This window comes from Leptonychotes weddellii, chromosome 1, assembly GCF_054177405.1.
Source record: "Leptonychotes weddellii isolate Sample4059 chromosome 1, ASM5417740v2, whole genome shotgun sequence".
Taxonomy (NCBI): domain Eukaryota; kingdom Metazoa; phylum Chordata; class Mammalia; order Carnivora; family Phocidae; genus Leptonychotes; species Leptonychotes weddellii.
In genome coordinates this window covers 44,656,895-44,669,688 of record NC_138369.1, presented here as the reverse complement: position 1 = coordinate 44,669,688, position 12,794 = coordinate 44,656,895, and the positions used below count along the sequence as shown (strand labels likewise).

General features: G+C 49.3%; 1 long non-coding RNA gene across 1 annotated transcript in view; it reads left to right on the top strand.

The window, feature by feature from the left end:
* The first annotated feature begins 1,352 nt into the window (after positions 1 to 1,352).
* The window catches only part of LOC145721888 (uncharacterized), a 243,903-nt gene continuing 232,461 nt past the window's right edge, over positions 1,353 to 12,794 (top strand). The window contains exon 1 of the long non-coding RNA XR_014145885.1: positions 1,353 to 1,429. This is a non-coding gene — a long non-coding RNA (uncharacterized LOC145721888). The remainder of the gene's footprint in view (positions 1,430 to 12,794) is intronic.

The window sequence follows — 12,794 nt, the reverse complement described above, 5'->3', positions numbered from 1 at the left end:
GTGGGGGGGCATCCATGGGGAGATGCCCTCTAGGCACTCTAGAGACAGGACAGGGCTGTGGCAGGAGATACAGATGCTGCCTGCCAAGCCAAGTGAGAGCAGTGAGAATGGAGTGCTCTGAGCCAAGAGCCTGGGGATACCTCCTCTCACACCTGTCAGATTTCTTCCTGGTCACTGGCCTCCGAGGCCCCCTCTCTTTCTTCTGTGCCTAAGCCCCCAAGACTGAATATCGTTTGCCCCATCCTAGGGTTGCAGAGCACAGCCCATGGTGAATTTTGGCTCCACGAATGGTGGCAACATCCCAGCCATTCCCTGAAAGCAGGTGCTGTAGACACTCAGAGCTCAGGGTCTCACCAGCCCTAGCTCCTCGTTCACCAAGCAGAGGCCTGGGGAGGGGGAGTCCTCCTGGTCAGGCCCTCCCTGCCCCCCACCCCCATGGGAGCCCATCTTCTCTCTTCCTGTGAGCAGTGCATTTGGCTTCTTATAAAGCCAATAAATAAATAAGCAAGCGGGCATGATTAATTGATGGCATGGAGCAGACCAAGGCGCTGGAGTCAGGTGGCCAAGCTTCCTGGAGGAGCTAGGCTTTTCAGCGACCTGGGGCCTGAGCCAAGGAGGGGAAGCCTGCTTTGAGGAGGTGCTTTCAGTGTGTGCCTGGGGTTTTCGCCTTTCTCCTCAGGCAGGGCCTCTTCCTGGTCTCCTCCAGGCCTTAGGCCTGAGAGGCTGGAGGCTTGGGCCCAGCAGGTGCCCTTGCCCTACCGGAGTCCTTTCTCAGGGTCTGAGTGCCCTCCAGCTAAACTCCCTAGGATTGGTCCAGCCAGCCCCCTCCCCCAAAGCTAGGTCTCCCCAAAGGCCCGCTCCATACCTCAATTCACTACAAACTGCGTGACCCCAACCACAGGTTTCAGTTGTGTAGGGGAGGCTTGGGACATCCTGACCCAGGGGGAAGGGTGAGAGGGCGGCTTCCCTCCAGGGGTCAAGCTAACGGTGGGGATGGGGCGCAGTAAGGGGCGGCTGCCATTAGAAGTACCTGGAGACCGCACCGGTGGGATAGGCTGCAGACCCCTCCCGCGGCCGAGGCCGACCCGCACGTGCGCGTGCAGGGGGGCGCGGGCGGGACGGCGCACTCCGGGTCCCGCGGGGCGCTTTCCGAGCGGAGTTTGGGGAGGGCCGAGGGGGAGCGCGCGGGGGAGGAGGGAGCGGGGAGGGGAGGGAGGGAGGCGGGCAGAGCGCAGTGCAGCGGTGGCAGAGGCGGCGGCGGAGGGAGGGAGGCAGGCGGGCGGCGGCGGGGCCGCGGGGCGAGGCGAGCGCGGGGCAGCCGCGGCAGAGGAGCCGCAGCCGCAGCGGGGCCGGGCCGGGCCGGGCGCGCACCAGTGGCGGCGGCAGCGGCGGCGGCAGCGGCAGCATCTCGCTCGCGGAGCCGGCGCAGGTGAGGCAGGGGCGGCCGGGCCCGAGGCTCTGGGCCTCCTCCCCTCTCCTTCGGTCTCTATCTCCCTCCCCGCCGGCTTCCTTTCCAAACGCGCTCGACCCCAGGAAGCCCCGGCGGGCCAGAGTCCGAGCTTAAGCCGGAGCGCGTCCTGGGTCCCCTCGCTTCGCGGAGGCAGGCGCCTTGTCAGCAGTGACCTTGAGCGGGCACCGAGCGGCGGGCGGGGCGGGCCGGGGTGGGCGCCTGCGGACCCGGCGCCTGCGGGCGCTGGGAGGGGGCGCACCGCGCGCCTGCCGCGCGCAAACTTTCCGGGCTTAGAACAGCCCCGAAGCTGGGGGCGTCCAGAGCGTTAGAGCCGCCCCCCGCATTTCCTCCTGCTCAGCTGGCTCTGACTTCTCCGCCTGGCGTCCCCCCCCACAGTATAGGGGGCCCCCTTTCTCCAGGCCCAGATTCCTGCAGGCTGGGGAAATGACGAGCGCAATGGACATTGACCCTGGGCTGGGGGCGTCTACCCTCCCCAAAGGCGGTTTCTGTCCTAGCTTCTAAGAGCCAAAGTGCTGGAGGACCCTCCACCAGGTACTCTCTGCAGCTCTCGCATTTTTCTGGCTTCCCTCACCCTTCCCACAGCCCTTCTCCAAGCAGATGCCTACAGTACCCCACCTGGTGACACAAGAGCTCCTAAGCCCCACACTCAGTTGGGCTGTTAGATCCGCAGCTTGATTTTTCAGCCCAGCTGCAGGGGCTCCTTCAGAAAATGGGTGGAGAAGGTACCTCCCAACCCCGGCCCCCATGGTGGATCAGTATGTTCTTGGACGCCTGGACTCACCCAGGCTCTGGTCACCCTGAAGCCTGTGGTCTCAGGAGGAGGAGATGTCCTGGAAATGGAGAATATCCTAGCCTCCTAGAACGTTAGCCTTGAAAAAGGGAAGTGAGACTCAGAGAGGTTGAGCCAGACCCAAGGTCACACAGCCAGACCAGGAGGAGCAAGAACTGGGCTTTCTTATATTGGGTTGGGGAGGGATGGAGAGGACTCCTATTTGGTTTCTACCCCTGCCCTCCAGGCGATTTGAGCTCTGGGACACTGTCTTACTGGCTGTGTGACCTCTGGCAAGTCATTTCCCCACTCTGACTCACTTCCCATGTGTAAAATGGGAGTAGCTACTTCATAGGGCTGTTCTGATGATTGAGTTAATGTTCTTGAAGTTCTTATCATGTCTGGTGCATGGTCTGCATCCAAATATTTTTGGCTACCAACATGTAAAATTTCCTTTCTGAGCCTAGAAGGGCAGAAGTAATTCCTATTCTCTTCCTTCTGCTTCTGGCACCTAGATTTAGGTGACTTCTCCCCTGTGGCTATTGTCAGCTGCTGGTAGGCAGCACCTGCTGGAACCCTGAGCACCTGTACTTTATATGCAATGTTTAGTGGAGGCAAGTGTCTCGGCACCCTCAAGAGCCCACTGGACCCACTGGTTGTGGTTTCCTGATGCTTGCATGGGGCAAATCAATCCCTAGTTTCTAGCTGGGAAATGGAAACAGGGACTTGCTGCAGCCCCAGGAAGAGACACCCCCTCGCCACAGTCTCACGGGAAGACCATCATCCTCACCTCCTCCATCTGACCCAATCTTCCCCCTACCTCTGGGAGATGTCATTCCTTCTTGCAGATAGATGTAGTACTGGCAATACAGGAGAAGGGAGGGAGTGTGTTCATTCATTCACTCACTCACTCACTGAGCCTTGATTCATGCCTTCTCTGGGTCAAGAGGTGCTTGGAAATGCAGAGAAATCAGCCATATTTTGCAGTTATGAAGCTCCTACCAGGTGCCAGGCACTTGCTAGGCATGGGAGACACATTCATTTGATACATTTTTATTAAGTATTTAACGTGTACTAAGCACTGCTTATGTGGCAGGGGCACACTGGTAAATAAAATAGACCTGGTCCTAACTGCCAAAGGTGGCCATATAAATTGTCATCCAAACTGAAGCACTTTTGAGAAGGGGAGAGGGTATTATTAATAATAACTCCAGGACCACAGGCATAAATCAGGACTGTCCAGCCAAACTGGGATGTGTGGCCATTCTGTGACCCCATGTTTATATACCAGTGTTCAGGGAGAGCTGTTAATATTTTTTGAGCTTGCTTTTTCCCAGGCTCTGTGCTAATAAGCACTTTTGGGTTATCTGATTGAAGCCTCACAATGCTGTGAAGCTGGTGTTACCATCTTCATGCAGCTGGTTAGCGTTGGAGCTGGGACCTCCTCTGCTACTTAGCTGCTGGGCTGCCCTGCCTCCTCAGAGATGGGTGAGACGCAGGGCCCAAGGACACACTCTCTCTTGGAAAGAGGTGTACAGATGACTGTTAGGCAGGAGCACAAATGCTCTAATAGACGTGCTGTGGGGGCAGAAGGAGGCACGGATTCTGCCTGGAAATGTCAGAGGCAGCTTCCCAGAGGAGAGGACCTTTGAGCTGGACCTTGAAACATGAGTTAGGATTTTGGCAGACTGCGCAGGTTTGGGGGAGGGCAGTCCAGGTCCAGATTGCTAATGCTTGGAGATGGGGGGTGTGTACTGTTTGGGACCTGGACATGCTCCATACCTCAATTCACCCCAAACTGCATGACCCCAACCACAGGTTTTAGTTGTGCAGGGGAGGCTGCACAAATAGGTCTAGATCCAATTATGACAGGACAATAGTTAGGTTTGAAACGTGGCGGCAGCCAGTGAAGATTAAGTTGAGGAGTGTTGTACTGTGGTGCGTGATGAACTCTGCATCTTCGAAGATGATGCTCTGAAGATGTGACTATCCTAGAGTTGGGGAGCAGAGAGAATTTGCTGGACTGGATTTCCCTTTGACAAGAATTGTCTATAACCCGATCTATACTATAGATTGCCAGCAAGGTCAATGAAATCATTTTGTTATATAGAATCACTGCAGAAGAAATTTACCAGCTTCTGTAGCATTAAAAAGTTTCTGCAAGTGAAGTGATTGTCAACAAGAGAAATATTAACCTACTTAAAAGATGGTTTTTAGTAGCATCACTTGCAAAAAAGGAATATGCTTATCACAAGTTATAAGTGAAATCTTTTCTGTTTGTCAAATCAAATCCAAAAAGCTTCAACTTCCTCCACTCTTCCTCTCCATGTCACCTCTGTCACCATATAAAACAGAGGGTAATAAAACAGTATTCCTTTAGTAATGTCTTATTTCTCAGACTTTCGTTAATTTATACTGGCCTCCTTTCCTCCCCTCACAATGAAGTGGAATTATTAAATCTTTAAGGTATCTAAAAATTTGAATCCATTAGTAGAGAACAAAAAAAGGGGCTCAATATTGGGGCTTTGGGAGATTGGAAAATCAGGCTAGTGAGATTTGAGAAGCAGAAGAGAACCTGATGGAAGGTCGGAAAGGAGGAGGGCCCAGGGCCAGCTTCATGGGTGCATGACCTATGCAGTCACACAGAGTCCCGTGTTGAGAAGGGCCTCTGTACTTGATTTAATGTTCTGTGGTCACCATATTGAAATTCTTAATACTTTTTGAACAGGGGACCCCACATTTTTATTTTGCACTGAGTCCCACAAATTATGTAGCCAATCCATGGAGTGAGAGAGAGATGGGAGAAGGAAGGCATAGGGGAAAAATATGGATGGGGAGAGAGAAAAGAGAGTAACATTGTGAAAGCCCCTGCCATATGCCTGATGCTGTGTGAGAGAGACCGTTTTCCCATATTTAATCTTTAAACTTCATGACACTCCTGTGAGGTAGATGATATTGTCCTTATTTTTAAATACAGGTTTATTATGATGTAGGTATGGTGAGGCCAATAGATCGGAAGCGACGGCCATTGAAGAGACAGCTTGTTACAGTTCCCAAGAGGAGGGGCCGGCCACACCACACCACAAGGGAAGCACCACGTTCGGTCAGCAGGCAGAGGGAGGCAGGAAGAAAAGGTGGACAGGAGACTTTATTGTGGTTTCCATGGGAAGGAACAGGCAAGGCAAGGTAAACAGGTTTAGGCTTGGCTCTAGGGCATAGAGGCTGTCCCTAGTTGTCTGGTACCTGGCCCTGGAATGATGAGGGCAGAGGAATAGTGCCCTGGAGTGCCAGAGCTCCATAAAGAGGGTGGTGGGAGGAGTATGGAAGGCAGCCCATGCTTTCCCTGCCCCTTCTTGCTTGTCCTCACCCCAGCAGGTCATAGAACTTTAAAGCTAGGATACCCCTTGAGAAGTAATTGGGCCAACTCCTTGATTTTATAGAAAAAGTGAAAAGATAGGTCCAGAGAGGGAAAGTGACTTCTTCAAGGTCACACAGCATTTTAAGGCTGCTGAACTAGACCTAGAATTCATATCTCCTGCTACTCAAACCACTACGTACTGTTTTTTTTTCCCTCTAGAGCAGAATGCTATATAAGCCAGATCCATCAGACTGTGAATGTGTTAAAGTCTGAGTTCCTGTCTCTTTTAATGTCCTATTCCCACTATGTCTGGAACATAGGAGATGTTCAATACATGATTGTATCAGTTTCCTAGGATTGCCAAAACAAATTACCACAAACTAGGATGCTTAAAACAAGCAGACATTTAGTCTCTCAGGTCTGGAGGCTAGTAGTCTAAAATCAAGGTATCAGCAGGGCCACACTCCATCTGAAACTTGTAGAGAAGAATCATCCTCACCTCTTCCTAGCTTCTGATGGTAACAGACAATCTTTGCTGTTCCTTAGCTTGTAGCTACATCACTCCAATTTCTGCCTCTCTCTTTACACAGCTGTCTTTCTTCTGTCTGTCTCTATTTCCAAATCTTTCTCCCCTTATAAGGATACTAGTCATTTTGGAATAGGGCCCATCCTCATTGAGTATGACCTCATCTAAAATTGATTACATCTGCAAAGACCCTATTTCTAAATAAGGTCTCGTTCACAGGTACTGGGGTTAGGACTCTAACATGTCTCTTGGGAGGACACAATTCAATGCACAACAACAATGAACCAAGGAATGAGTGAACGTTTATGATTTCAGGCAAGAACGTGCCCCCACTTTCCCCCAAAGTTCACACAAGTACTAAGGAATCAAAAAGAGAAAACAACAGCTGTGCAGTCCACATTTAGAGAGAAAATAGTCCAAGTGTACACTAGAGCATCTACCATTTGAGCCAGCCTGCTGAGCTTATTGTCCTGGTGCCATCGCTTTCTAACCGCATCTGTGTGATCTTGGGTGAGTGGCTTCAACAGCATCTATTTCCTCATGTGCAAAACAGGATACTAAGAGCACCTACCTCATGGGGACTTTTGTGAAGAATGACAAGAATTAAGACCAGTAAAGTTCTTGGAACAGTGCCTGGCACACAGTAGGTACTTTCTTGATGGCAGTGATCATTGCCATCATCACCATCAGCTTGTCATTTATAGAGCATTTTTCACCTCTCTATCTTTCCATCTTCACAGCAAACTTATAATATGGCTTGATAAATACCAGCTTCCTTTCCCCGTAAGGGGGTTACTCATTGATGAAGCCACATCTCAAACCCAGCCCCTGTGTTTCTAGTTCCAAGCTGGCCTCACTGCGTGGCGCCCTCTGGGTAGCAGGAAGCCTGCTGGTATGGAGATGTTTCTAATGGATCCTTCCTGGTTTCATGGGGCCAGGATGTCAGAGAGCAGTGATGTGTTACGCCCTGGTAGGGGAGGGTGTAAAGGGGAGGGGGGCAGTGCCCAAAGGCCTCCACCCCAGCGTCTGTTTCCCAACTGCCGCTACACTTTTTGGACACATAGTAGATGGTTAATAAATGTGTGTTGGGTGAATGGATTTCTTATACAATCTAAATAGTCACCACCCCCCAACAGCAACAACAAAAGCCTGGGATGAGGGCACCTTGCCAAGCAGTGATCACAGTCCAACAAAACTCACAGGTGGGCTGTCAGAGTGTGAGCAACTTGAAAAATATGCTTCTGATGCTGTTTGAAGAAATGAGCTGTTGAGGTGAACATCCAGTAGTCATAACATAGTGCTGGGTGGGTCATGAGGGTCTGGGGTGTAAAGAGGGTCCAACATGTAGGTGGGATATAAGAGGCACAGTGTGCAATAAACTGGCATTGGACAGAGATGTCACGTTGAATGGAATCTCCCAAACGTTGCCATCAGGAGTAGATAAGAACATGAGGCCTGGAAAGTTCTCAGCAAATCCGTGCAAAGGGCAACAGGCTGAATTCTGAAATAACTGAATGTTTTTATTGGCACTGATTCATAGTTGACTGTTTGTTCAGTAATGTAATGATGGTTAAGAGTGCCTAGGAACAATTCTGGACAGACCTCTTACCAGCTGTGTGACTTTGGGCAAGTGGCTTAACTTCCCTGTGCCTCAGTTTCCTCAGCAGTAAAAGAAAGAAGATAAAAGTAGTGCATAGGATTGGTTTAAGAATTAAGATTTGTAGAGTGTTTAGCAAAGAGCCTGGATCATAAATACCTCCCTCCCTTGCCCTCTTCATCCTCCCCCTCTTTCTCTGCTCCCTCTTCTTTTTAATGTAGTAATTTGGTTAGTCATTAGTGACAAAGAAATATTTCCAGCTCTGTACTCTCTAGGCACATAATAAACTTCCTTGCTTGTTTTGATATTAGTTATAGCTCTGTGTCTTGTTTTGGCCAATGAATTTTGAGAAGTGACATGTGTCATTTCTGGGTAGAATCTCTAATAACCAGCACACTATTGGCCACTTTCCCCTTTTCCTCCCTTGGCAATTGAAGTAGCATGGAGATGTAGCCTCCCTTAATCCGATTTCTGAGTGAGAATGGTATAGAGCCCCACGTCAACCCATGATGTGCATATAGCATCAGTGAGGAGACCATGCTTTTAGCACTGGCACTTTGGGTTTATTTGTTACTGCAGCATAACCTGGCCCATCCTGACTGATACAAGTAGGGAATGAGTTGAAATAATCACTATTTGTTTAGAGGTATTTTTGAGTCCTTTAATTCCTTCAAGTGTGATGCCAAATTTTTAGTGTATGAAGGTGTTATGAATACAAAACAAGTGAGAACCATGCCCTATGAGGTGATGGCCAATCTCCTTAACATGGCATATATGGACCTTTCCAATTTCACGCTGGCCTTATCTGTCCCCACATGTGCCCCATGCTCTTCCGGACAAGTTCGCGGCATGCTTGCAGAGATGCTTGCACATCTCCAGGTCTTTACTCGTGCCCTGCCTAGAAATGGGGCAGTCCCCCAGAAATCATGTCACTTGATGAGTGACTGGGGTTGAGTGTGACAAGTGCATCGGGGAAGAGGGAAGCATCAGGCTTATTCTGTGAGGCACAGAAGGCAGCATTAGGACTAAGAGTGAGATTCTTGTTCAATGTGAGAGAACTCTCTAGTTGTTAGAGCTTGGCCTGGCATAATAGTGAGCTCACCACACCAGCAAATGTCTGAGCAGAGATGCCATGGAGCGGGTTCCAGCTTAGCAGAACCAGCACAAACTCTCCAATCCTGTCACACATGACTTTAGGTGAGATTGCCCAAAGAAGTGGATCTTAGCTTCAATTTGCTCTATATTTTTCCCTTTCAAAATAAAAATAGCTTTTAGCCGTGGATTATAGACCTATTACATAATGATTATAGAAAGTGCAAGTGATATTGAAAAGCATAAAGAAAGTAAAACATAGGGACACCTGGGTGGCTCAGTCCATTAAGTGTCTGCTTTCAGCTCAGGTCATGATCCCAGGGTCCTGGGATTGAGCCCCACATCGGGCTCCCCACTTAGCGGGGCGCCTGCTTCTCCCTCTTCCTCTGCCTCTCCTCCTGCTTATGTTCGCATGCTCCCTCCCTCTCTCTCTCTGTCTAATAAATAAATAAAATCTCTAAAAAAAAGAAAGTTGAACATAAATAAAATTCCATTAAAAAGAATTAATCTCCACTAATATTTTGCCAAATGTCTTTCCAAACATTTCTCTATGATTGATAAGTAAATAGTAGGGTTTTTTTTTTTTTGTACCTATCTCTCACTCAATAATAGTATATGGACATCTTAAATAACAATAAATATACCTCTCCTTCATCTTTTATAAGTGGCTCTATCATAATTTATTTAATGGGTCCCTTCCTGATGGGCACTCAGGTTGTGTCCAGAATTTTGCTATTATAGGCAACACTATGGTGAACATTCTGGTGTGTGGACCCCTGGGCATGCAGCCAGGCATCTCCTGAGGATGAATTCCTGAATGGAGTCACTGAATTAGGTGAAACTGTTCAGAATGAAAGAAGAGAAGAGAACTGTGGTATGGTCAAATAGAGAAATCATTTCTAACTTAAGGACAGCCTGCAAAGGGTTGAAGGAAGAGATGAAAAGGAGATTGCAGCCAGGCTGGAAATTTGGAGGGAGGGGACAGCTTTAGATGAGCCATCCCTCAGGCAAAGGCCGAATGTAGATGACAGTTACGATTTAGGTAGGGCCAGGCAATTACAAGCACTTTCATGTGCACAGTCCCATTCAAGCCTCACCACCACCTTGTGAGGAAAGTCTCTGTCCCATTTTACAGAGAAGCAAAGCGAGGCCTGGAGAGGATGTGGCAAAAGGAGCTGTTGTCTTCATTTATAATATGTGGGCTCTAGACCTTTCCTTTGCCCACATCCTGGGCTAGCTCATGCTTCCAGACTTTGCAGATGCCAACTCGTCTGACTGGCCAACTATTTCTCACTCTTGAAAAGGAAGACTGGTCAAATGTGACTTCTTTGTGAAACTTTTCCTCAAGGTGCCCCACCCACCCCACCCCAGAGCATTAACTATTGTGTATTAACTGCTGAACCAGGGAGTTGGCTTTTGGTTTCAATGAATTGGATACCCTGACTCAACTGGCAAACAGTAAGACCCTTTCTTACCTCACATAATCAAAAGCTCTGCAGGTGGGTAATTCCAGGGCTCATCCATACGACAGTAGCCTATGGTCTGTCTTTCTCCTCTGCCATCATCAGCCAGGAGGAGCTCCCTTGGCAGGAGCATTCCCTGCAGATGTCACAGCACCTGGGAGATAAAAGAGGGCCTCTCTGTGCTTCTTTTATCAGGTAGGAAATCTTTCCCAGAATTCCCCAGCCAACTTCCTCTTGTGTCTCATTGGCTGGAATTGGGTCACATGGCCATGCCTAAACCAGTCACAGCCAAGGGAATGGGACCAAAAGCTTAAAAGGGGCAGGACTTAGGTCTGAAGCTGTCAATCCGGGGCATAGTCAGGGCTCTGCCAGCCAGGAAGGAGGAAGGAATGGCCCCTGGGGAGGCAGCCCCCAGAGTCTGCCCAACTGTGCACTCACTCTCCTGGCTCCCCCACTAGGCTGGAAGCTGTGAGAGGACAGGGGATTGGGGTTTATCCCTTCCTGTGCCCTTCACAGGCTAGCACACAGGGCTTGGAACATGGTAGATACTGAGGAAGATATTCATTGAATGAATGAATGAATGAATGAATGAATGAAAGAAACCAGTAGGTGTTTCTGGAGACTCCATCAAACCCTGAGATTTTAGGATTCCCTGTGCACCAGCAATGCCAATGCTCTGTCAATTTGGGGGGTGGGTTTGGTTTCTCAGAGAATAGCTTTGCCCTCAAAGATATTGTAGTGCAGTTGTGGAGAAGACACTTGAACCCAAAAAAGATGTGGAATTAGGGCCTGGACTCTGGCATAGTCTGGACATGCCACAGAGGTAAATGTCTCCATAGGTACCCAGAGAAGTAGGATGAGGCCCATTAGGGACCAGATGCCATGAAAGGCAGAGGTGGGTAGTGGAGAAAAACACTTGTGTACTCAGAGAGTGGATGTGAGCCTGATGGATTTGAGGCAGGGAAGGCATCCACTAGGCCTGAAGGGGACTCACTCTTGAAGACCTACTGTGTGCAGGTCATCCTACTTGGATTTATATTGTCTTATCTTTCCTGTGCCTCTAATAGGTGGTTCATTCTCTCCCCATTTTGTAGGTGGGGAAGCTAAGGCTCAGAGGGTGAGGTTGCTTGCCCAACTCAACAGAGCCAGGAAGTAGTGGAGTTTGTCTGAGAAAGCAAATCCATTCTTTAAAGCTGGCTCCCTCCTGCAAAGGGGCCATGACAGCCAAAGAGGGCCCACTGAGGACCAGCAGGCAGTGGAGTGAATGGGAACGGGAGCCTGGAAACTGACAGGAGGGCCTAGAAAAGGCTTGGTGCAGTGAAAATACAGGGGTGAACATCCCAGTAGAAGAAGTGTTTATAACAGGATTCGGGGCAGACTTGAGCTGCAGTCTTTGGCATCAAACCTGACTTCAGACCCTCGATCTGCCAGTTAATAGCTATGACTTTGGGCAGGACACCTCACTTCTCTATACCTCAGTTTGTACATATATAAAATGATGGTAATAATTAAATCTGTGCCCAGTGCCTGGCATATAATAAGAATTTAATAAATGGAGCTATTATCAGTATTGTTGTTGCTGTTGTTTAGAACTTGATGGGTAACTAACCAGAGCTGGAGGTGACTCCCTTGGTGTAGGGGTCCTGGGTTCTAGTTCTGCCTTGGTCACTTCCTCCACATTTGATCTTGACTTCATTGCTCCCATCATCCTGGCTCTCCAGGGTTCATCTGTAAACTAAGGAGGTTGGGCCAGTTGATTTCTAGCATCCTACCTTGTTCTAAACTCTGCACTTGTGTGAAGGGGAAGGGGAGGCTGCGATGACAAATGGGATCAGAAAGGAGTGAGGGGGTGTCGGGATTGACTTTGTACTGGAGAAGCAGAGGAAGGGAAGGGCAGAAGATAGAGGGAAGAGCAAGGAGGAGCCAGAGGCCAGGCAGACAGCAAGGACTAGGCAGATGTGCAAACCCTGGGCTGGGCAATTTGGAGGTGGGGACATGGGTGAACAGCTAAAACAAGATGAGGCAGGAGTGCATTGGGAAGAAGAGCTGCACCTGACACCTGCCCTCCTTGTGGGAGAATCAGAGGGAGAGGAATCAATCACAGCTCTTCTTGATGCTTAATACCTGGGGGCCGGGCTTTGAAGAGTGTGTGTTCAAAGACTAAAATTGAATTTCTCCAAAGTTTGCAGGAACACTGCAATTATGCCTGAGAACATGTCTATGAAATCCCCTTGAAATCTATTTTTAGGCACAAGGTTTTATAACCAGAGTCAGAAATTGAGTGGAAGTGTGTGGGAGGCTGACCCTGGACAGTTTCCATTTTTGAGAGGAGGGGAAAGAGTATTTTTAACTGCAAACACCGTGTCTCCGAGGGTGAGGCTGGGGAGGAGGCATCTTCGCCACTTTGGGTTTCTCACCCACTGCCATGTTAAGATGGGAGCTGTCTTTGACAGAAGTTGTTAAAGTTCCTTACTCGGAGTGGGTGGCTGAGGGCCGCGGATTGAGCGGGGGAACTTGT